The sequence below is a fragment of the Lytechinus variegatus genome, chromosome 2, assembly GCF_018143015.1.
Source record: "Lytechinus variegatus isolate NC3 chromosome 2, Lvar_3.0, whole genome shotgun sequence".
Classification (NCBI taxonomy): domain Eukaryota; kingdom Metazoa; phylum Echinodermata; class Echinoidea; order Temnopleuroida; family Toxopneustidae; genus Lytechinus; species Lytechinus variegatus.
In genome coordinates, this window is record NC_054741.1 from 27676550 (window position 1) to 27701205 (window position 24656).

The window sequence follows — 24656 nt, forward strand, 5'->3', positions numbered from 1 at the left end:
GCAACTTTTATACTCCATTTTTTACACAAAGTCCTTACCGGGGGGGGGGGGGGGTCCCACAGCCTCTCCCGCTCGATCGCTTCGGTATCTCACGCTGTCAAAAATATTGTGCCCCCTTCGGGATTTTGCCCCCCCAAATCTGAAAGTGTTCCGGCGCGCCTGACATTGCCTCGTCACTTTGTTAGTCTAAAACTGTCAGAATAAGATGAAAGAGATATGAAAGATTTCAAGGCTGCAATCGGTCCAAGTAGAAATCGCATCCGATTCCCTCAAAGACAACTCACCGTGTATGTTATTTAAAATATATTAAGAGGTTATTATCATTTTTTTATTCTCGCAGAGAACTTTACTACCGGAGATCTCGTCTGAAATCAAACTGAAATAAGCTGACTATTTTAATACCGTAATTTTATGAATGTTTATTTTTAAGCGTATATTGTCATGTTTGCTTTGGTGAATGAACATCGTCACAAGACGAATTATTTGCTATGCCCGTTCAGACAAAAACCAAGAAACATTTAGATCATTGGAACAGAAAGAAATGTGTAAACTTTGTTCTTTGATAAAAAAATCTCGAGGAGGGGGGTGACAACTTCTACACCCCTACCCCGTAGCTACGTGGAGCCATGATAGTACTTCAAGAGAAATGTTTTCCAATTGCATCCAAAGTGTGCACACTTGACTCAAGCATTTTTAGGAGACTACAAAATTATACATTCACTATATAGGCTAGTGTATGATGTCATCCATTCCAGCTCGTAACGTCAAAAAAGTATCTTAGAAGTCATTTCCAACAAATTCGATTTAAAGTATCTTCATTGTTGGACTGTTTTCTCCTTGACTGAAAGTGAATTGAAGTGAATGTCACTTTACCTCCATGGCGTCACCCGACATGAAGGAGCGTTCCCATGAGATGGTTTGATAGTCCATCAGCTACTCACAGGGGTGCGTCGGCGGGGGACCCCGGGACAGGGTAGTGTAAGAAGAGGCACCTTCCGATTGAAATCCCGTTCTCGCATTATTACAATATGAAGAGTGATAAATCTGTTGTATCGCTCAACGGAAGGATTTGCCAGGGGATCCAACTCTTTCCCCCTTTTCTTTTCTTCTCTCTCTTCTCTCTTTCTATGTAAGTTCCTTTTCTTTCTTATTCCACCCATCATTATTTTACGTTTTGTAGCCCCCCCCCTCACTCGTTCTCTTTTTTCTATTCCCGCGCTCTTCTTCTCTCTTGCTTTATAATATCCCCATCTTTATCTATCCTCCGCCAGTTTTCTAATCTGCACCTAGCTTTCCCCCTTTGCCCCACCCCTCTTTTATCTTTTTCATCATCTTTCTCTTTTCATCACTCTCCATTTCGTTTTCCTTTACCCCCCTCCCGTTGAACGTTTTCTTCTCTTCCTGAAGACTATATATATTGCCACTTGTTACCCCATCCCTGCTATCTCTTACCCAATTCCTTTCCTATCCCATTGTGTAACCTTCCCCTCCTCTTGCCTCCCCCCCCCCTTTCTCCCCTCTCCACAGCTTCTCTCATCAATATCTCATTTATTCCTACCAATTCTTTCTCTAAATATCGCTCTATCACCCTTCTCTCCACCTCTCTGATATTTGTCCTTTTTTATCTTAAGAAGGGCATTTAATCTACCAAACATCACCTCCCCCTCTCTCTCTTTCTCTTTTTTTCATTCATCACCTAGCGTCCAAGTCAGCCTCCCCTTCCGAGGTTTAATTAGACTGAAATGCTAACAGATATTGAAATAAACATTCTACGATTGTTTTGAGGCGAAATATTCCTCTCCTCCAAAATTACCAATCCTCGCTGTCTTAACATGGCCCCTAACTAAGAATTAAACACTAAACTTCTTCAAAAATATAGGGAAGTGCGTCATTTTCATGCAAAATAATACACTGACGTCCATTTTCTCAATAAGATTTTGAACTGGTCGTTTTGCGGCAACAAGCTGACCAAAATACTTACAGACATTGGGGGAATTTCCATGAAAATGAACCAAATATGGAAACATTGCAGTGTCTTGTAACGTCAACGATTCTCTCATAGAATAAAACGTTACACTATCGCAGGTGTACTCTTCGAGAAAATATCCCTCTGGTGGAGATTTCAGCTGTGCTCTGTATCATTAGAGTTTCAAATGTCAAACAGCAAGCAAGAAGTACGACTAGTGTCAATCGACAATTTGAGAGATTGGTAAGGAAAAATAATGCTTTGATGGCATACGTGGGATGCAAAGATGGCGTTTTGCCGGATTTTTTTTCGGACACATATTTTGATGAATTGAATGAAAGAATAAAAGATATATCAATATTTGTAAATATGACAAATTAATCTTATTCGTCTGACGTGTCAGATAAGATTTTAGACTGTTCAAGACTTGGTCCTCATTGGGGTAGATTTTCGTTATGATTATGTCCTTTATTCAGTTTTCTTGATGGAGTGACTGAATGTTAAAGATGAGGCTTATATCGAAAATGTATGATTCTTCATAATAAGCCCTTCCATGAATTGAATCCTGATATCATAATCATTCAAAGAGATATGGAATTCATCTAATTCTTAATGTACTACGTAATGAATTGCAATGGATTAAAAAAATGAGAATTTTAGAAAGCAATTTCAGAATTAGGATTGTTCTGAAAAAGACTTCTCTATTTTGCATTTAGCGATCTCATTTCCGATAAGGAGATGTCGTAATTATCTTCGTGATTGAACTAATATACGGCCACACCAACGAAACCGGTTGCATCCCTGGGTCAAAGAACAGAGGAGGGTCGGTCACATGAACCACAATTTTTTCGGATCATCAACCAGAGTTTTGGCGGGCGAACCGGACGAACCGTAAAAAGTCCGGTTGAATGTTAAAACCATTTTTTTTTAATTCCGGTTTGGAGCTTCCAACCGGATTTTCACGATTTCAACGGGAAAAAACTCCGGTTGGGGTTTTATGCAACGGGCCCACACTGATCAAAGCTACTCCATTTTTCGGAGGGCATGCATATCCTTCATTTTGGTTGGTATGTTAGTTTGGTTGGCGCGACTGTATAATAGCATTATACAAAGTGAAAACGCCATTTATACAATGCTGTTTAACCTTACTGTAGTTGTTTAACAGTTTAAACAACCATGCTCTATTCATTGAGAATTAAATATAAAAATAAACTTTGTTGTTTATGGTTTTTAACACTCGTTTAAACAGTTTTACAACTATTGAAATGTACATGTAGTAAAAAGCGTTGTATAACAATTCTAAAAAGCGTTTTTACTGACTGTGTATACATGCAGTGCTGCAAATCGAGTATCCATGCAAAGCGGCTTAACCAATACGATTAGGAGTGCGTATCCCTACAGCAAAGTCGAATAAATATTGAAATATAGACGGCCATGCCTACTTAAATCCATTCTCATTCTCATCTTGGTTGCCTAGCAACCCATCTCTTCGGGATGTCGAATATAATGGGAATCCGATTTCTTCATACTCCCGACTTCCCATCCCGTTAGTACAGGTATATGGTTTTCACAGCATATCTGAATAGTAACGATCAGAGTGCTCGAACAGATTCATATTTTATATGATATATACGCAAGAACAAATTTGTTTCATAATGGTATATTCTTAAAATGTTGGGCAACATACTGTCCACACATCAATACTCTGGGTAGTTTTCAACAAATCCTGTGTATTTTTCACCAAAAGCACATAATTATTGATTTAAAACTACCCAAAATTTGATAAAGTTTAAACCAATTGTTATGTGGATTGCATGTTGCCCAACATTTTTATGAGTGCAGTGTTAAATGAAGGGACCATAGGATTCCTTTTTTTTTCTTTCTTTTTATTCAAGAGGAAATACCCACTTTTAAAAGAAAGAATGTTTTCATGCAATCAATATATTGACCACAGTTTACACTATTTTTAAAAATATTTCTTTTTAATTTTATGTTTCGTAATAATACCCCTCTAATATCCTATAATACGAAGCTTTCGCAAAACAAAGTTATTTCCAAATGTCTCATTTTTCTAAATCTGCGAATGAATCATCATAGTTTGTTTGTTTTTCATATATACATTTTTTGGCAATTTATCAGTTACTGTATTGCTAAAAACACAAAATTGTGTATCATTTTGAATTATTTCTTAATCATGTTAATGGAAAAAAGGAAAGGGGCTCACATATCGTGAGGGCGAATGGAGAATTGTAAGAGAGTAAGAAGGCAAATACACCATCTGAGCATGCTTGGAAAAAAGTTTGAAAAGAGAACGACTCACGAGAAAGTGGCATTTCTTTGTCTGCTGTCGAGAACGGTTAGAGAGTGACCGGGCAAAAGCTCTCATTGAAATCATCATTTTGTCCCCTGCTCTTCCCGTCCCATTAGTTTAATGACAACGTACCATGGCCACGCATCTATTCATAATTATTCTAGAAATCAGTTGACCCATATACGATACAGAGGAACGTGGGAGGTAACAAGTGCTCCTCCTAAAATTGTGCCAACTTTCATTGTCCAAAAGAGATTGATTCGGTCTCATGACGACAAGCCTCAATATCCTTCGTATATCCGGGTTCGTGAAAGAGGGATATTTGTTGTTGTTGCAGTGCTAGCCATGCTTTCTATTTTTTTCAAGTTATCTGCATTATTTTGTTAAAGATATATTAATCTAAAATCTTGTCGAGGATGAGATGATTAATTCAAATCGAATGCTGGTTTATAAGCCATAAATATGTCGAGGAATTTATTTTCACTTTTCCAACTAAAATGGTGATTACAAAATACATCAAATAACAAAACTACATGCTCATTAGCGATACGATAACTATATACACCAATATACACCAATGTTTAATACAGTACTTTTGCTTTATTTAGTTATCATTATTCTCGTGTTTACAATATTCGCAGTAGCTTTAATCACTTTTTGCTATCAAAATGGATCACGAAATGCTATGAGGAAATATTGCCTTGTTGTTTCAAAATGTTGTCTCTACAAGAACATGTTCTAAATCGGGTTTTTTTTAATCGTATTTACGTCTCAAAAAATGATCCCGAGTATCCCCTCTCAGCTATATACTGGCTGTCTGCTTGAGAGAAAGATAATAGATTTTCTATCATTAGGGAATACGGCGCCAGCGTCTTATTTTGGCGGGAAAATAAACGTCGTTTGTTCAATTTCACGAACTAGTTCATAGGGTGATAATGAGGCTAATGGAATAATTCTAGTTAGAGGCTGGAATTGATGGTGGTGGAGAGAAGAAAATAGGCAATGGAAAATAAATCAATCCCACTGTCACTACTATTTATGTATCAATAATGATCACAATTGATCCCCTATCATGCCTATAGCCTCTTCTTCCCCCCCCCCCATCTCTCTCCCTCTCTCTCTCTCTTTCTCTTCCCCTCCACTCTTTCTCACTGTTTTGTCTTGGTATCCGTGATTATAAACAAAATTGATATATTTTCCATATATATTTGTCACTGAAACAATTTCGAAAATAGCGTGATATAATAAAAAAATTTGAAGATTTTACAGTTTGTTTATCTATGAATTGTCTACTAGTAAATTCAAAGTTATAGAAAATGAAAGTTATAGACAATGAAATGTGTTCTTTTTGTAGACAAGAACGGGAAACAATTGAACATCTGTTAATAGAATGCTCGCATACACAAGATTTCTGGAACGATTTTTCTAAAATGGAGGCATACTAAATTTAAAGAAAGAATTTATTCAAGTAGAGGATGAAGAGATTTTACTTGAATTTAAAATAAATAACGTGTTATTGAATCATTGCATTAGTGTAGCAAAGAAAACTTTTTATCTATGTAGCCATCTTTTGGCTCGTTTATTGCAGGAAAAAATATATTTCTTATAGGGACAACAGGCATAGGTTTGTTTGAAAATTGAATTGATTAGATTTAGGGTTATTTAAACACAAATCTTGTTTGTAGTAGTGCTCTGTTATGTTTCTTCCCGTTGTTTCTTTTGTTGCTGTTAATGTAATTTTTATCAAAAAGATAACTTATCCATATACTGTACACCGTTATTCTACATCGCTGCTAGACTTAATTATAAAAGAATGTGTTACTCCGTATATGAATTTGAGATGGTTATACCAAATAAAAATGATTTTTGAAAATAAATAAATATTTTTCAAATTTTACCATAATATCCAACAATATTTCAAATGTAATATCTGGTTTGTATTCGTTATATCTAAATATAATGGACACTGTAATTGTTTGTTTGAAATGACATTATTCGATAATTTTCGAGGAAAATTGTCGCACTTGATCTATTTTCTCAAAACTGTTGATTTTCACTAGTATAGTATAAAGAGGGAGTAAAATTCATAGAATGTGTTTTAAAATGTCAAAAGAATAAAAAATACTATATTTTACAGAAGTACAACATGAGTACATGACAAGCATTAAATGATCGTCTGTACATGGTCAACATCATATAATGAGCGTGGCCGAGTTCAAAACAGAAAGGTTATTAAAATAAAACATTTTTTTATCATATCGAGAAATTTATTACACAATAAATACAACGAAATCGTCCTTTTAAATTACATGACGAAAACTATTTACCAGTTTAGCTTCCGAAGTTATTAGTAACGAGTGACACGAAATATTTCATTACTGTGTCCTTGCAATAATTGACATCATAATTATTATCATGTACATTATGCCATTATTGCTTAAAAAAGAAAATATTTATACATAAACCCAAGATAGCAAAATTTGGTGAGAGAGAATTTTCCCGCGCTTCCTGTAAGAGGAATTCTGCAACGTTCGAATGAACTCAAGTCAACCTCTTCGGTAGATATACATCTCATGCATCTCCGGTGTCCCCCTCAGCGCGTGATTAATGGTGAGGAGAGGTTTGAATTTTTAAAAGGAAATCAGCAAAGAGCTAGGTGATTTCCCAGCAGATACCGCTCATTGACCTGTGAACGAATACAACGTCATCAAGACTCCTTTATTGATCAATGGAGAGCATGTTAACATTCGGCGACTGAAAGGCCATCGAGATGGATACAATGGTAGAATTGCCTCAAATAAGAAATAGAGGAATAATCTTCCGTTTTCATAATAAAGATTTTGTCTGACTCTCAACCAGGTTTATAATCATGAGTGCTCAAAGGATCAACTTTGGATCTTGCATGCAGATGCCACACTGCAATGTTGCTATGTATAATGGTGATTCTTTTGAAACTTCACTATGCCTTTTAAGGCACAATGTAGCTGCACCTATAAGGTACCCGAAGCCATTTTGAGTACATTTTGCAACTTTAATATATACGCAAACTGCACTTCAACTATTTGACAAATGTCAAAATTGTAATGTTAATATTTTCAAGGGGGCGAGACGAGGGGATATCATTATTCGGCCTATTGAATAAATAACATGGACATCATTCAATGGATGCAAAAATACATTGTAATATACTAATAATGGTTTCAACTGTGTAACTTATATTACAAATTACCAGACAGTATATACGTAATACTAAACGTCACAAGTTGGAAATAAATACAAATATCTAAAAATACCACATAAATTCTCGGCAATGTAAACACACGAGAGACTCTAAATAGAGAAATGAGGGGAACGCGAGGAGAAGTTTGTTTTTGCTCTCATCCAATATTTGGACCAACGACAACAGCATTGGCGTGAAATTGTGGGTGAAGATCGGAAGTGGTTGCCATTAAGAGGTCAACACTTGGATCCATTATCCGTCCACAACCAGACGAATCCTGGACGTTTGACCAGCCATCTCCAGGCTGGATGATGAAAGCATTTTCGCTTTAAATTACATGACAGATCGATCAGGGAGTATTAGTGCGATAATGTTCGTTCTAGCAAGGGGCTACGATGAACTTCTCTCTGTAGCCAATGTCCTATAGCGTTCATCAAATCTTTGATTATTTAATTGTTATTTCATTATTTAAGTGTTCAGGGACCGGTAACCTATTACACTGTTACAAAATTTATCCTTAAAATAAAAGAAGTTCCTGCAGAGTCTCGAGAACACCTGTAATCTTACCAGATTGCGTAATCTTACAGGATATTGGTATTTGGTGTATGGAATCTTCAAATTTCCCTCAATAAAACACCCTTTTCCCTTTTTAAACAGACCTGTTAAATTGCAGAAAAATTCCTGTTTTATGAATTTACAGAATGATTCTGTTTTTTCTTTCTGCAAAATCTTCCTTTTTTTCTGTAAAATCACGTTTTTAACAGTGTATAGCTTGGTAGTAGGATTGATTTCTCCGATTGATTGCTTTGTGTATAATATGTGTATGATCAATGGTAAATATCAGCTCAAAGACCAATCGCTAAGCTTTATGTTTCCGCGCCCTGAACATTTGTTTTGGGGTAAATAATTAAAGATTTGATGAACGCGATAGGACATTCGCTAAAGCGGAGTCCATCGAAGCGCCTTGCTTGAATCAGAACGAACATTATCACAATCATACTCACTGGTCGGTCTGTCGTGTAATTTAAAGCCAAAATGCTTTCATCATCCAGCCTGGTGGCTGGTCATCGTCCAGCTTTCGTCTGCACGTCCATTTTGACTGAGCTTGCTAAAAACGAGACCTATGGGATTTTAACAATTATGCCCCCAAAAAAGACGGTGAAATGATGCAAAATAATGGTGAATAATAATATCATTACTTATGCTCCTTTTTTCCAATCGCATGGGTATAAGAAATATTTGAGAGAATGCATATTCTAATTGTTAGTAATTTCGTTGATATTGCTTCATTTCATGAAATGCATAGTTATGTATAAACTAATAAAAATATGCCCCAATAAAATCTTGAAATCGAACATGCATGTGGTTTTTTTTGGCGGATAGAATAATGCTCTGTAAATTTTACTCAATGCTTTGTGAAAATTATATGAAACGTGCATTTATTGACCCAATAAACATGGATAATGCATTACAACCCAATATTGGTAACCTTTTACTCAACATTTTGTAGAGTGTGGTATAAATTGCTTTCACCCTCCTATCCTTCTCATGCCTAATTCTCATTAACTTTAATTAACATTATCTTTACCTCTTCCCGTATCTTTTTCATTTTACGACTATAATTACTCTTGATCTTCTACTCCACTGGGTTTGCACCTGTGATCATTGAGTGTCATTTTGTCAACAGGTCACGTGACACTCTCATCCACATTATACTGTACATCATAGTGGGACATTGAAATATCAAAGCTCCACCTATTTCCCAGGCTAGAGAGAAAGAAAAAAAATCCACATTAGGTGGTGAATTACAGGGTAATCTGAATCATTTGAACGCATCTTTTTCTAAATACTTAGATTTGAAACAAGAAAACGTGATGACGGATTTTCAAATGTCTTAAATAATCTAGTCAAATTTGAGCCACACATTTTTACTGATCTGACAAAACTTTTCTGATGATGGATGACATCATATGAGCTCATATGAGGGAACTCAACATGCCGTCAGTAAATAAAACATGTTTTAAACCACAAAACAATTTATCCGTCAAACCTCTGCCAAGTAGCAATTGACGGTTTAAAATTCGAAACAAACTCCAGCATACAGGACTTGTGAAGAAGTTTAATTTCTGTTCCTTCGAGCAATAAAACCTGTTAACTCCATTGTATCAGACAAGTTGCTACTCTATCTTTACGCTAACCACCACTTCATCCATTTATCTAACACATCTAACTCTCCAATGAAGCAGACATTTTGACATGTTTAGTGGCGTCTGCGGTGACATCGTTATAAGTCCATTTTGGCAATTTTCCGAGTTTAACAGGAGAAAGTCACCATTTTTAAATGTCGACGCCCTTTCTTTCCTTTTCTCGCTTTCTTTGCGTCAACATTTCTTTTAGCCCCACCCCTCTCACTATAATTTATCTTCTCCTTTAACTCACTCTCCCGTGTCCTTTCCCTCCGCACTGCAAAAACTCGGGTGTTGAATTAACACCAGCCCGGAATCTACATGTCCACACCAGAGAAGTATTAAAATTACACCACACTGAAAACCTAAACTAGTCCAGCGGAGGCTCGACTAGGCTTTAACTAGTCTGGCATGTTAGTCGAGGCTGCTGGACTAGGAAAAACCTGCATTTTAAACTAGTCCAGCCTCTAAGACAAGCTTTCGGCCTGCTGGACTAGCTTGAAATTAGTCGAAATTGCTCGACTAATGTCCTTTTCTGTGCTGGACTAGTTTAGGGACGGACTAGCTTCTGGTTTGTCAAGCAGGACGGACTAGTTTATCGCTTGTCAATCGAGACAGACTAGCATTAAGCTTGTCAGACAGGACGAACTAGCGTGTAACTTGTCAAGCCAGATTGACTAGCTTCTGACTTGTCAAGCAGGACTGACTAGTTCAAGGCTTGTCATTCGAGACAGACTAGCATTTAGCTTGTCAAACAGGACGGACTAGCTTGTAGCTTGTCAAGCCAGACTGACTAGCTTCGGGCTTGTCAAGCAGGGATGACTAGTTTATGACTTGTCAATCTAGACAGACTAGCTTTTAGCTTGTCAAGCAGTACAGTCTAGTTTGAGTTATGTAAATCGAGATAGGTTGTCAGGCAAGGTTTCCTGCTTGTCTTAATAGTGAATCCAGCCTGGGTTGTCGAATTTGAGGCAAGGCAAGTCAGATGCTGAAAATAAAATAGCTTTTACTTTTTTTTTAAACTAAAGTATGTTTGGCTCCACCACAAAAAAAGAAGAAAGCTCTTGGATATACCATTGTCCTCTATTGTAATTTATGTATTATGATTAGTACGCCTAAAAAAATATTTATTAGAAAAGATTAGGTATTTTAGCACTTTCACAGAATCATGATTATAGTGAATAACCTGCGGCTCAAAGTACGACACGGATCTTGATTCAAGACATCTGTTGAATAATGAAGAAAGTTCTAACAAAAATCAATGATTATCATGAAGTGCATGAAAGCAAAAAAAAAAGATCGGATGAAAGATGAGCAACATGCAATTAATGTTCTGATTCTTTCAAGATGTTGCCTATAGGCACATTTAACCCATGTCCCACAATCAGTGTTTACAGGTAGGCCTAACTGGAATCTGAGCCTGTGCATTGAATAACCCGAAAAGCAAACACATGCATTACTGTCAACATGCAGTAGCACTGAGCACTACAAAGAAGTTGCTTATTTGGATACAAAGACCAATCCTAAGCCAGCTTTTGTTTCAGTTGGAAATTGCCCGCTCAAATTAACGCTTTCACAAACAATGCATCATTTGGGTCATCATTTCGCTGTGTGATACGATCAGGGAAGCAAGTCTGAAGTTCTTCTACTGAAAGCCTGTATCTTTTGCCTGTTTTCTAGAATCAGTCGAACCATATCGAAAATTCAAAGTAAGTACAATTTTCCTCCTTTTTAAAGATTAAAATCGATATAATGCATGCATGATCCTAAAGAGACAAATCTGGGAGAGGACGAAGAGCATATTTCACACAGCAACGGCACAAATATGTCACTGCATGCCCGTTAAGTGTTTCCAATAATTATAAGTGAAGTGTGTGAGAGGAGTGTGAGAATTTTCGTATTCTTATATAGGAGAGTATAGTGCCGATAACTTCGGCTGGGGGTTTTCGGTTATATTTTTTGACTCTTCACTAGCAAATACGCATTAAATTGATTTGTGGAACTTTTGAAATTAACTAAAGTATCAGAAATGCATCTTTTTTGAAGGAAATTCAAAAATATGTCATACATACTCGTAGCCCAAGTTATTTGAGATTGTTGTCTTTTCTACATGCATGTAGGAAAGGAAATTCTTTGTGTTTCTTTCTGAATTTTGTAAGATTAGATATGGTATTGTGAAAATAATTATAATTGTTCAGTAGCTATCATTAGTTTTATATTTTATTTGTGATATCTGGAATATTAGGTAGGCTTATATAATTTTTTATTAAGTTTCCATTAGCTGGATCTTTGTATTTGGAAAGCAGTCTTTGAATGGAATGTTTTACGCGTTCCCCCATTGTCAGTTGGATTGTGTTGGGTTTGATACTTTTATACTTGTACCACTTATGGAAAGGAAAGAAAAATTCTTTATTCAGAATCTCACCAAAAAAAATTGAAATTGGAGCCTACTGTAGGCAGTTTTTAGAATAATCTATGTCCATTATTAGGCAAATGTTCACGAAGAAGTGGCTTATATAAATGAACTGATGCAAGTAGATGAAAATCGATAGGTTTATCCCTTTTTACATAACCCACGAGTGATTTAAAAGACCCATAAGCATAAAATCAATGTTTATATGTTACAAATGACGATGGCGAACTGCAGGAGCTAGTTAATTATTTTGTTTATCACATAAGAAACAACAACCCAATGAGACGCACTGATTCTGTAGTAAAACGATGATGATGATTTTTTTTCTTTTACACAGTTATCTACAGAGATGGGTCGTCTACAGAATAAAGAAATATCGTATATGCCGATCATTGAAAATGGGTTCGCAAAAACGTCTAACTCATCGATTAAATTTGGGAATGGCAAGAAGAAGCATACCAATCATCTATAGACGATAGAGGTCTGGGAGGAAGAGAAGGTGAGGAAGCACTTCTATGCTTATCTGCTGCTTACAAACGATTTACATTTTAAAAGAATAGGCAGAATAAAAAAACATTATAAATGATTAATTACTGACAAGTTGACCATCATCATATACCACTGAAGATACTGTACAAAACAATGTTTCACTGTTGTTCTTAATGGTGTAAAGGAGTTGTCATGAAATGTTTTTATTGTTTATTGTACCTGACATATTCTGCGTCGATTGATAAAAAGAAATAAAATGAATATAATAATTGAACATCTGTTCTTCTTTTTCAGTTAAGCATTCTAGAAGCAATGACATAAGCAGTGGACCCATCCTTGGCAACAACATGACTTCTTCAGCATGTTCATGGAAATTTAATGATCTCTTTGTGTCACCAGAACTGAGGTTAGTTAAATTTCTATGTGTAATGTTTTGCTTTCCTTCACATTTCCTTAATATTGATATGATTTAACAAAAATGAAACATTGTGAAATTTCTGATGAAGTTCCTTCCACATTTAACATCTAACTCCCATGTTCTCTTCAATTTTAATAAACACATTCTTATGGAAACATTAGTTACATTAGTCTTTAGGATTCGGTATGTTTATAATGTGATAGCTAGCTATGAGGCAATTTTTTTTAAGGGGATTTCTGCACAAGTATCAGACTGTATGAAAACTATTCATAGTCCATGTAATTATGACGTAAGATACAGGGGTCATCTCTTTCTATATGACAATTACGATTTTTTTATGACAAAAAAGATACATGTATATACTATTACTATGATTTTCGTAGTGGTGCCTTCCTCGCCAGCACATGCTGCTAACTCTGAATAATATCGATTTCATCTTTCTGATTTTCCAATTGTTTCTATCACTCTAATTGTCATTTCCATCGTCTGTTATATCATTTATCTGAACAGTCACAGAATCCCTTACACCTCCAGACGGACACGGAACACAATCCTCACAATCACCAAATCGCTCGACCTTCTGTCAGAGGCCACGATGTCGATCTGTTCGTTTTATATCGTCTATTTTCAATATCCCACTTGCCTAAGTAAGACTCTCATATTTATGCAAAGATCTTATTAGATATTCAGGATGGAGACAACAGTCCACGGCCCATATTTACATTAACTATAAATCAAACATGCAGTGAGTTAAGATAATTAACCTTCTATATCTATTTGTGTTAATTCTTTATTGCTGAAATCTAGTATAATCAAACACTCTAGTGTCCTAATAATTTTGGTTAAGGTTTATTCCATACAATAATAATAATTTAAGATAAATCTGATATTCCAAACAATATCAGATTTATTTTAAATCTGTATTATAAAATGTTGGTTTTCACAAATTCAAATCTAAATAGTGTTTTCTTAATCAGACACCAAGTTTATTGTGGGATGCTCTGGGTATATGACTAAGTTTGAAAAGGTTTCCTTTTGCGTAATAAACAAATGCAAATGTTTGTGTTATGACATTACAGAGCAAAACATTAGTTCTTTTTTATTTATTTGGACAGCAACAGTTTGTACATACCAAATTCTGTAATTTGTATTATCTACATTTTATCACCCTTTTCACAAAGGAATTCATCTGACTATTAATTTGTATTATGTATTTTTTCATAATTCTGTCACTCGAGTACAAAACCAAAATTGTCCTTCTATACCTTGAATTTGTATCAAAATTATTTTGTTGATATTTTCATGAGGAGCATGATAACATACTGCAATGTACAAAACTCATGTTTACAGAAACACATCGAACAAAAGTAAGCAAGTAAACTTCCAGAAATGATAAAGTTGTCATATGTATATTTTCATATTTGAAGTCCTTCAATTGAATATCAACCTTTGAGTCATTTTCCTACTGCCATATTTTTCAACAAAATATACATATTCCCTGTATCGAGACTGAAATCTAATTAATGATTATAATTACAACTTTACAAATTTTATTTGATTTTTTATTCGAATTCATTTTGATTTACTTTTTTTTTGCAATGATTGTATTTAATGTATATAAATATGCAATATTTTTAACGCTTTTCTAATGTTTTCAAGTTTACGCCTGTCTAGAGTGGGGATTCCACTAATGTACATGCAAACTATGCTCGGTGTATTGATTTTGAATATTTAGTATTTAATACTTTATTTATTTCTTTCCTCTGTTACGTTTTTACCGTGTTTTTTTTAATCTACGATTAATTCTACAATATGTACATTTTATTTTACTTTCTTTTGCTATATATTTTGTAAAGATTTTTTCAATCTCATTATTTAAATTGAAAGAAAGAATTTGAATATGATGGTTTACATAACCTTGTTAAAAGAAAAACAAATCGTCAAATAATCGTAGTATGTAGTGCGCATTAAACTGCACGTCCTAATAATATATGTTTAAATCTAGAAGGAACATCTTCATTTGGAAAAGTAAATAGGTTAGATTTTGCATATATGTTTGGAAGTTTAATTTCATTGGCAGTCAGATGATATGGGGTTGATATTATTTTCTTGTGAACAAATAACAAATTCAAAAGAATTTATTGTAAAGAATGCATTGATTAATTAATACTGTCAAGGAGGTATTTTTTCTACTTTAATAGTGAGAAATAATTTGTCTAAAATAATGCTCTAGCCCATCTGGATGCCATTATTTTGATGATGTGATATTACTTTAATGTCTTGGAAATATATGATATTTGGATAATAAAACTGTATTGTTACTGTAAATAAATTTACAAATTTTCTTGATTTCTTATTTTGTTCCTCGAAAATATTTTCATTCTTATTTTAGCGATGTCTAGCAACGTGGTGGGAACGTCTGAAGGCGCGGCTAGGTTTTCTGGATCATTCATGGCTAGTCCGTCAAGTTAGTCCGTCATGCTAGTAATGCAACCTAGTCCAGCTTGACGCACCGAAACATGCTAGTTCAGCAACCTAGTCCAGCTTGGTGGACTAACATCATTTAGTCCAGCAGCAAGACTAACTTGAAGTTAGTCCAAGTGGGCACCATTTGGACCAACTTAAAACTAGTCAATAACTAGTCGAGCGACTAGCTGTATGTTAGTCCAGCTCGCTGGACTAACCAATAACTAGTCGCTGGACTAGCATCAAACTAGTCAGGCTTGCATGACTAACGTTAAACTGGTCGCTTGACTAGGAACATGCTAGTCAACCGACTAATGAAAGGCTAGTCTAGCAAGATGGACTAAGCAAAACTAGTCCATCATGCTAGTCCAGCAAAGCAGACTAACTTATAGCTAGTCCAGGTGGGCACCATCTGGACTAACTTTAAACTAGTCTGGCGACCAATTTTGGTTTTCAGTGCAGTTTGGAATCAAACCTATGCTGTTTTAATACCAATTGGTGTTGAATGCGCACGTATCTGGTGTTGGACCAAAACCAAACTGGTGTTGTTTAACACTACCTGGTGTGGACATACATAGATTCCGGGCTGGTGTTAAATCAACACCGGAGATTTTTCAGTGCATTATACCGAGCTCTATATACAGCTTTCATATACTGCCTCACTGCCGTTGGAAGCATACGTGCAAGATGTTATTTTTGGAGCTTATTGACAGTGAAACTGGTTGACAATAATATTTGACATGCCTGTATTGAATTCGAAAGGCAATAAGTACAATTAAGAAACCTATACAACTTGACATTTGAAAATCATTGGCAATTACCATCAGATTATAGTCATGGTATTTATAAAGAAAGTAGATGCAAATTTTTCTAGGAACGCAAATGAAGTTCAATTGTATCCCGGGAATTTAATGTATGCGAAATACGGTTATTATTTGGTGTAAACTTAGTTATGCATTTAACATACACTCTAAAAATGGAATGTTAAATCAATATTTGAAAGGTTGGAGGAGTGACAACCTTTTCCAAATGTTACATCCAACTTTGTATAAAGCTAAATCCAACATTTTAAGTGTTGGGTAGAACCATTTAAAGTGGTAAATGCAACATTTAGAAAATGTTGTCACTCCTCCAACCTTTCAAATGTTGATTTAACATTCCATTTTTTAGAGTGTATCGTGTTAATCATTCATAAAGAAAAATAATATTCTTAATATGATAATCATAACAATAATAAAAATAATACAAAACAATATGAATAAGCAAAGTTTCGGTTTCCCCTCTATACTGTCTATCTCGATCTCTCCACCCGTCTCTTACTCCACATTTCTCTCAACCCCCTTTTTCTCTCTCTCCCGTTTATGTCTCTCTGATTTTCTCTCTCGTATCTCTCACCTCCATTTCTCCACTATCCATTTCATTCCATCTCTTTCTCTCACCCCTCATTACCGCATCCTGACCAAGCAATCCCTCATCCTGGTGTTGTGGGTGTCTAGCTGTTTTCAACAAGAACGATTACCATAACCACAACCAAGAGTGAATAAAAGACCCAACGGAATCAGGGGACAGAATGATTCATTAATTGAAGGAAAATATCTCTCGGATAAGCAACAAATGTCCTGAATATAACTCAAAGGAAATCTTATAGGCTGACTTGTGTATTTCAAGATACGTTAATCATTATTAACCACAAATTGAATATTATCAGCTTCTTGTCCAATGACGTCAGTCATCATTACGTTTGAATAAAAAGTATTACAGTTATATATAGCAGAAATTTAAATAATTCAAGACACACTGACTATTCATTAATCATTATTTAATCAAATGAAAAAAATATTGGTCAGGCAGCTTAGTTTCTCGGCTGATATTCCTATGAATAAGTGAACACAGACTTATTCATATTTTCAGAAGCGTTAATCACCATTATAAAGTCAACTATTTTGCGGATGTTTGACAATAATGCAGCTATGATTTCAAGACCATTATTTATGGCAAGATGTCGTCTTTCTTCAAATAAATACATTCTTCGATTTTCATTCTAACATCCAAGATACTATAATCTGAATGCAGATAGCACCTTGTGTTAGAGAGAATCGCTATCAGCTAGCATGGTAGAATCTAAACAGACATGGTGAAAGTAAAAAGAGAGAATATAAGTATACTCCGATAAGCTGGAAAATTATGTACAATTCAAATAATTTGGTTTGCCCGACTTTTCACCTTTTTCCATTCTTTACCTCGTTCACCATGGTGCGATCCGTTGCGTACGCCACTATAGGCCTTACGTAAATTATTGATCGCGATCATTTTTGGACCATTCACAAATTGTATACGAACAATAAGATTGGCACGACCGATCTGATTACGATCTAATACGATCTGATACGTTCACTACGATTACTCTACGATTAAGACCAGTGGCGGATCCCCCCGTTTGAGAGTCATAGTCAATATTTTTAATGAAAATATGTCGTCCATACACAAGTAAGGACCTGCCCCCCCCCCTTTTGGAAAATCCTGGATCCGCCCCTGATTAAGACCACCGTTTTAATAGTGGCGCGAATCGAGACTTTGAAATCTAGGTATCACTTCACAATAGATCATTACAGCGATTCATATGAACTAGAAAGGGATACAAATCATTTCATGAAGGTTCAATTTCTAGGGGGGGTCGGTGGTATATATTCTGTGGTATTGCCCAGCTGAACGTTTCCTGTACAGCACCCTCTTTCATTTCCACCGATGTGAGAAGGAAAGTTCAGATTTGCACCCTCAGATAGTGCAGCTATATACTCTGACACCATGGATACTTTGAATTTAAATCGCGTGTAGAACATTGCACATTGGATGTGTTGGATATGAAATGCCTTGAACCCCAAAACGATGCAACCTTAGCCTCCAGACGGGGGATATGAAAGGGTTTGTGTTTATGACTTTTATGGAAGAGTTGAAAAGTTTGACACATTTTGAGTACTTATACACTGTAAAAACTCCGGTGTTGGTTTAACACCAAAGAAGTATTGAAACAACACAATTTTGGAATCACATCGATGCTGTTTTAAAACGAATTGGTGTTTTATAAACACCTTTCTGGTGTTAGACTAATACCAAAACCTGTGTTTTTAACACTTCTCTGGTGTGGACACTCCGGGCTGGAGTCAAATCAACACCGGAGTTTTTGCAGTGTACTACAATGCATGGTTTGAATCATTATTTGACTACTTTATTTTCTCAAAGACAAAATTATGGTGCACACAGTTTCGAAAAAGTTGTCACTTTTTTGTTAATGATGAACCGTGTTTTCTCTCTCGAATAGTGACATGTAGCTGCATTTCATGGTAAAAATAAATCACGATTAGAAATAGAGAAAAAATGAGAAAATAATTGAAAAATGAACCGACGAATCTTCAAAAGAAATGCAAAACTACTGGAAAAAAATGATTAAAAAAACGATGCTGGACTGAAAGACACCTCTATATATTTAATATTCAGCTGTAATTATATCAACGATATAAAAGCAATGTCGCTTGTCTGCTATTAGAAATCGAAATTCTCACACAATAATCACGGACTAACGCAATAGGATAAGTCCTAAAATGATCTCTTCGAAGATAATGTAATTCAGTATAGCAAACCCTATACCCTCAGGAGCAGTTTGAAATTTGATGTCACTCTAATACGAATTCCTAGACGTGTACAAAGTCACTGGTCACAAATAAAGTCTACGTGCAATCATACGTTATGAGAGAAAAAAAGCGGGTGAAATGGAGGGTATATACGAAGTGGATGGGGGATCGAATGTCAGATTGGATTGAGACGAGTGTCCAGTCATGCAGGAACCAACACACAAACTTGAAAGACGACATCGAGAAAAATAAAACGAGGAGGACTTCGGAAGGTATCGATGGCGAGATAAGTCGAGGTTAGGCCGCTTAAAGGAAGCGATGAAAGACCCGTGCATGTGACTGGGAGTTTCTCTATGATTTGAGATGAAAAGTATTTGATTTTGTTGTAAATGCGAAAACTTAGGGAAACGCAGATCAATACAACGTCCATTATAGGACATATGAGTTCTATTGTTTATAAAAACATGAAACAGGAACAAAACGAAAAGACTTGGAACGCTACAGGGGAAGGAAAATTGAAAAATTATTTCGAAGCAAAACTTAATAAAAAAAACGCCCTCAATGGCATTATATGTATGTGAATATTGACTTAATTGGAAGTAACTACGGAACTAGAACTGTGTATTGTTTGATTACTGATCACAAATTCCATATTTTATGCCATGTACATTTTCAAGTCACTATTTTTTTACCATTTTGATTTATGCATTTTGTATATTCATGCAAATGTTAATGATTATATGGATTTTGCCATCTGATGTAAATGCTATCGACGGTAGATATGAACCTAGTATAGTATACTACGGGATAGACAAAGAGGGTTAAAATTAATCCATCCAAGATAGAACTCTTATGCCATGATTCCACGTCATCTCGAAGTAAGAGGGCGTTAAACGAGACCTTAATTGAACGCGAAAGGGTAATGTGTTTTTTTAATCCGAACAAGTCCCCTTTAAAACTCTCGACGCTCCCCGAACCTGTCGCCTACACTTTTTAATCGTGCGTGTATTAATTCGCTGCTACCCGTACAGGCGTGACTTCACCTCGGGATTAAGTGATAAGAATGAAAGGTCAACGGGGGCTGGCGACAAGGCACCGGGCGGGTCCCCGGATGCAAATTAAAACATTAATGACACGTTGAGGTTAAATTGAAAAGACATTAAAGAAGAAGACAGTGAATTAAAGAATGTTTGACTCAGGAAGAGGGGCTTAATCAGAAGGCACGTCTGGCCCTGAAGGTCACATATTTCAGTTTGTGCAATGAGAAAAAAATCAAGACACAACAACACTCTGGAGAACGTGCACTGTAAAAAAAATGCGGTGTTAAAACTGACACCAATTGGTGTTAATAGAGGACCACACCCTGAGGTGTTAAAACTACACCCTAGAGATTAAACATAACACCAAAGAGTGTAAATGTAACAACAAAATGTGTTGTAATAACACCTATAGGTGTAAAACTAACACCACCAATTTAACACCGGTGTAAAATAACTGGTGTGGTCCTCTATGTACACCGGTTAACACCGCAGTTTTTGCTGTGTGGCTTGAATTGCAAGGGGATTGGGGACGCAATTTAAGGGTATAGTAAACGACATTAACCACCCTAGTAGGGTGCAGAAAAGAATATGTAACAAATACACATTTTGAACCCTTTTTAATGTCAACCAATCTTAAACAGTGAAAATGTTCACCTTTTAAGAATCAAACGAGCAATACTTGGTGCAAATATTAATGATAAAAGGTGCATTTTTGCACATTGTTCTACTTAGGGTGCAAGATTACACCCCAAAATAGGTGATAACAGAGTTTTATTTATAGGTGCAAAAATATCTTAGCGTGTACAACTCAGTACAACAAAGCTTATCCATATTATCGTGATGATGTAATTACCTCCTTAAAGTACAATTTCATCTACTGCAAATACCCTAATAAGTTTATGCTTGAAAATATTGAACATGGTGTCATAATAAAATGGTGCACAAAGTTTTCACCTGGGTTTTATTCTAGCTGCTATCATACGTCTAACTCAGTCATTAAAATTAAGCTATTTTACCTGCAGTCGTGGCCCCTGTTTGTGACTGATAAAAGTTTATATCTTTCCAAATTGCAATCCTCCAATATTGTTGATCTAAAGTTATTGAAATAAAAAGTCCAGTGGCAGGCTTGTCAGCAACATAATTTTTTCATATTTTAATAACCTATATTACATGAAATAAAGTTTCGCTTTTGGAAAATACATTCTTCCCGTCAAGACTTTAATAAACGCACTCTTGGTTTGATACGTTGTTGCCATGACAATGGTGAAAAGCTATAGGATCTTTTCAAGTAGAGGGCTTGACACGAAAATTGCATTTGGTTCTTTCCGGGATTATCTTGGCGATTGCCGCCAGGAGATTACATCAGAAATCATTACCGACGAGAATCTTGCAGGCAGAACCGAAAATGAATTTTTACATTGTCTCTCGGGGTTATGATTTCTTTTTCATTTTGTTTTCATTTGAAGAAAAATGTAATAGGTCCGTATCTGCCTGTCAGACATGATTGTGAAGTATAATAAAAGCATGAACTTGAGAGATATTATGTGTTCCCGTGTTCAAAGTGCATTCGGATCGTTCAATATCATGAATATTGGGATGTTGGCAGCACGAGGATTCTTTATCAATGTTATTATCATTGGGGATGGGACTTTAAAGGACAAGTCCACCCCAACAAAAACTTGATTTGAATAAAAAGAGAAAAATTCAACAAGCATAACACTGAAAATTTCATCAAAATCGGATGTAAAATATTAAAGAAAGTTATGACATTTCAAAATTTCGCTTCATTTCACAAAAACAGTTATATGAACGAGCCAGCTACCTCCAAATGAGAGAGTCGATGATGTCATTCACTCACTATTTCTTTTGTTTTTTAATGTTTGAAATATGAAATAATTTTATTTTCTCGTCATTGTCTGTGAAATGAAGTTTCATTCCTCCCTAAACACGTGGCATTCCATTCTTTTAACATTTTGTGCTTCAGGCAAGGAGGTCCTAATCGTCAAATTCGTAAAAATTGAAATATTGTATAATTCAAACAATAAAAAACAAAAGAAATAGTGAGTGAGTGACATCATCAACTCTCTCATTTGGATGTAACTGGCTCGTTCATATAACTATTTTGTTAAAAATAAGAGAAACTTTGAAATGTCATAACTTTCTTCTTTAACATCAGATTTTGATGAAATCTTCAGCATTGTGCTTGTCTGATTTTTCTCTATTGATTCAAATTAACATTTTTCTGAGGTGGTCTTGACCTTTAAAGATAGAGGAGATAATGGGCGAAAGAGAAAGAGTGATGGATAGAGGTAGAGAAACCGAAAAGAGAAAATGAAGGGCAATGATAGGAGAATAAAGAGAGAGGGAAAGGAGTCTTGACATAAAGTGAGAGATGAGAGCGGGAAAAAAAGGGGAAACAGAGAATGGAAAAACGTAAAGAGCAGGGGCCGCGGAACCGGGGGCGGGGGGGGGGCTTCAGCCCCCACTTTTTTCCAAAACCGTGTACAAAAACGTAAAAATGACCATATAACTGTGATTTTTAGCATGGTCAGCCCCCACTTTGATAGGAAGAGATCTAGGCAGAGAGAGAGAGAGAGAGAGAAAGAAGAAGTGTGAATAGGCCAACACATTCTGTATCTATAAATTGCAGCCGTCAAACACCGACTCTATGTCTGTAATTTAAATCAGGTAGGAAGTGAGAGTAGATAAGTTGATGTGCAAGAATGCTTTAATCAGAACAGATGCGCTCCTATGCTACGAGCAGTGAGTGATTGAGGTCCTAATCCGGTAATATCATGATTACATAGGAATGGGGCGCTTACTCCACTGCAGGAAAACTGGTGATGTTCCAAACAGCATTAATGGGAAAACAAAGTACATTAAAAAAAATATTTATCCTATTCGCCGCAGATACACTCATAACTGTGAAAGTGGGTCAATTCAAAAAATGGAGTTGCTCTTTCTCTTGAGAATTGACATAAGAAACAGGAAATGTTGAAAGTTTGGAAGAACCTGGACAAGAAATAAGCAAGCTGTGGCTCACTAAGCACTTGCTTGTGCAAATCTTGGGTTGGTACCTATGTAAGCATAGATCGTGACAAGTGGTATTGGGGCTATGTGAGCGTCATTTTCTCTAAAGGGAAATAATAAAAATATATGATTATTATCATTATTACCATTATTTGTTTGGCGTCACATGTGCATGCCTGGGAGGCGAAAAGCGAACTGAATCACTATGACTTGTATAGGTCTCTCCTCCCGGTATATATTAGAAACACCCCCAGTCGTAGGACATTTAGCAAATCGTTAAAATTAATGCTACTGGAAGATTATAATTAATTTGATATGGTAAAATACTGCCTGAAAACAAATAATTCTATGTAAAGATTTTGTGAATAATTAAGATTTTTCTTCTTGTAAATAGTGTAAATATGTTCACTGAAAATAATCGAAACTTTCTGCAACAGTAATAAGTAGAATTAGTATTGAATTTGTTGTACAATATTGAGATTTAGTTATATTGATTGTTTAAACTATGATAATGACATTATTTGGGGCTAACCTCGATTAGCATCTTGCTATTATGTTAGCTCCAATTACCAAATGTTTTGTTTATATGTGATGTACTATTCCTTGTAATTGTACCTGACAGTAATATTTGGTAATAAATTCAATTCAATTCAATTCAATAAATGATTAGGGATTTCAAGTGGACCACTACACCGGGGATTCCCCCTACACTTATGTGCAGCGGGTTCTTAAAGGTCAAGTCCACCCCAGAAAAATGTTGATTTGAATAAATAGAGACAAATTAAACTACCTAGCATAGCGCTGAAAATTTCATCAAAATCGGATGTGAAATAAAAAAGTTATGGCATTTTAAAGTTTCACTTATTTTCACAAAACAGTGATATGCACAACCCAGTGACATGCAAATGAGCCAGTCGATGATGTCCATCACTCACTATCTCTTTTGTTTTTTATTGTTTGAATAATACAATATTTCATTTTTTACAAATTTGAAAATGAGTACCAACTTGACTGAACCATATAGTACTAGACAATGTAGTTCCACATGTTCATGGAGGAATTAATCTTTGTTTCACTTGACAATGGGGAGAAAATTAGAATATTTCACATTTCATATAATAAAATACAAAAGAAATAGTGAGTGGATGACGTCATCAGTCTCCTCATTTGCATACCGACCAAGATGTGCATATAACTGTTTTGTGAAATTAAGCGAAACTTAAAAAAATAACTTTCTTATTTTACATCCGATTTTGATGAAATTTTCAGTGTTATGCTTGTTGGAGTTTTCTCTTTTTATTCAAACAAACCTTTTGGGGGTGGACTTGTCCTTTCACTTGCATAGGTACGTGGTGACTATCATCTACGCGGGACCTCCGAGTGTTAAGAGCGTGTGGCCCAGTGGATCAGCCTTCTGACTTTGAAACAGAAGGTCGTGGGATGCCACGGCGCTGTAAAAGGCTGCGGGGCTAATAAAGCCAGGGTAAT

General features: G+C 35.7%; 1 long non-coding RNA gene across 1 annotated transcript; it reads left to right on the plus strand.

Moving 5' to 3' along the window:
* Positions 1 to 10794: 10794 nt before the first annotated feature.
* On the plus strand, positions 10795 to 14232 carry LOC121407736. Its single transcript, XR_005968946.1, has 4 exons — positions 10795 to 11392; positions 12434 to 12595; positions 12880 to 12991; positions 13514 to 14232. It is a non-coding gene; the product is annotated as an uncharacterized LOC121407736 (long non-coding RNA).
* Positions 14233 to 24656: the final 10424 nt, after the last annotated feature.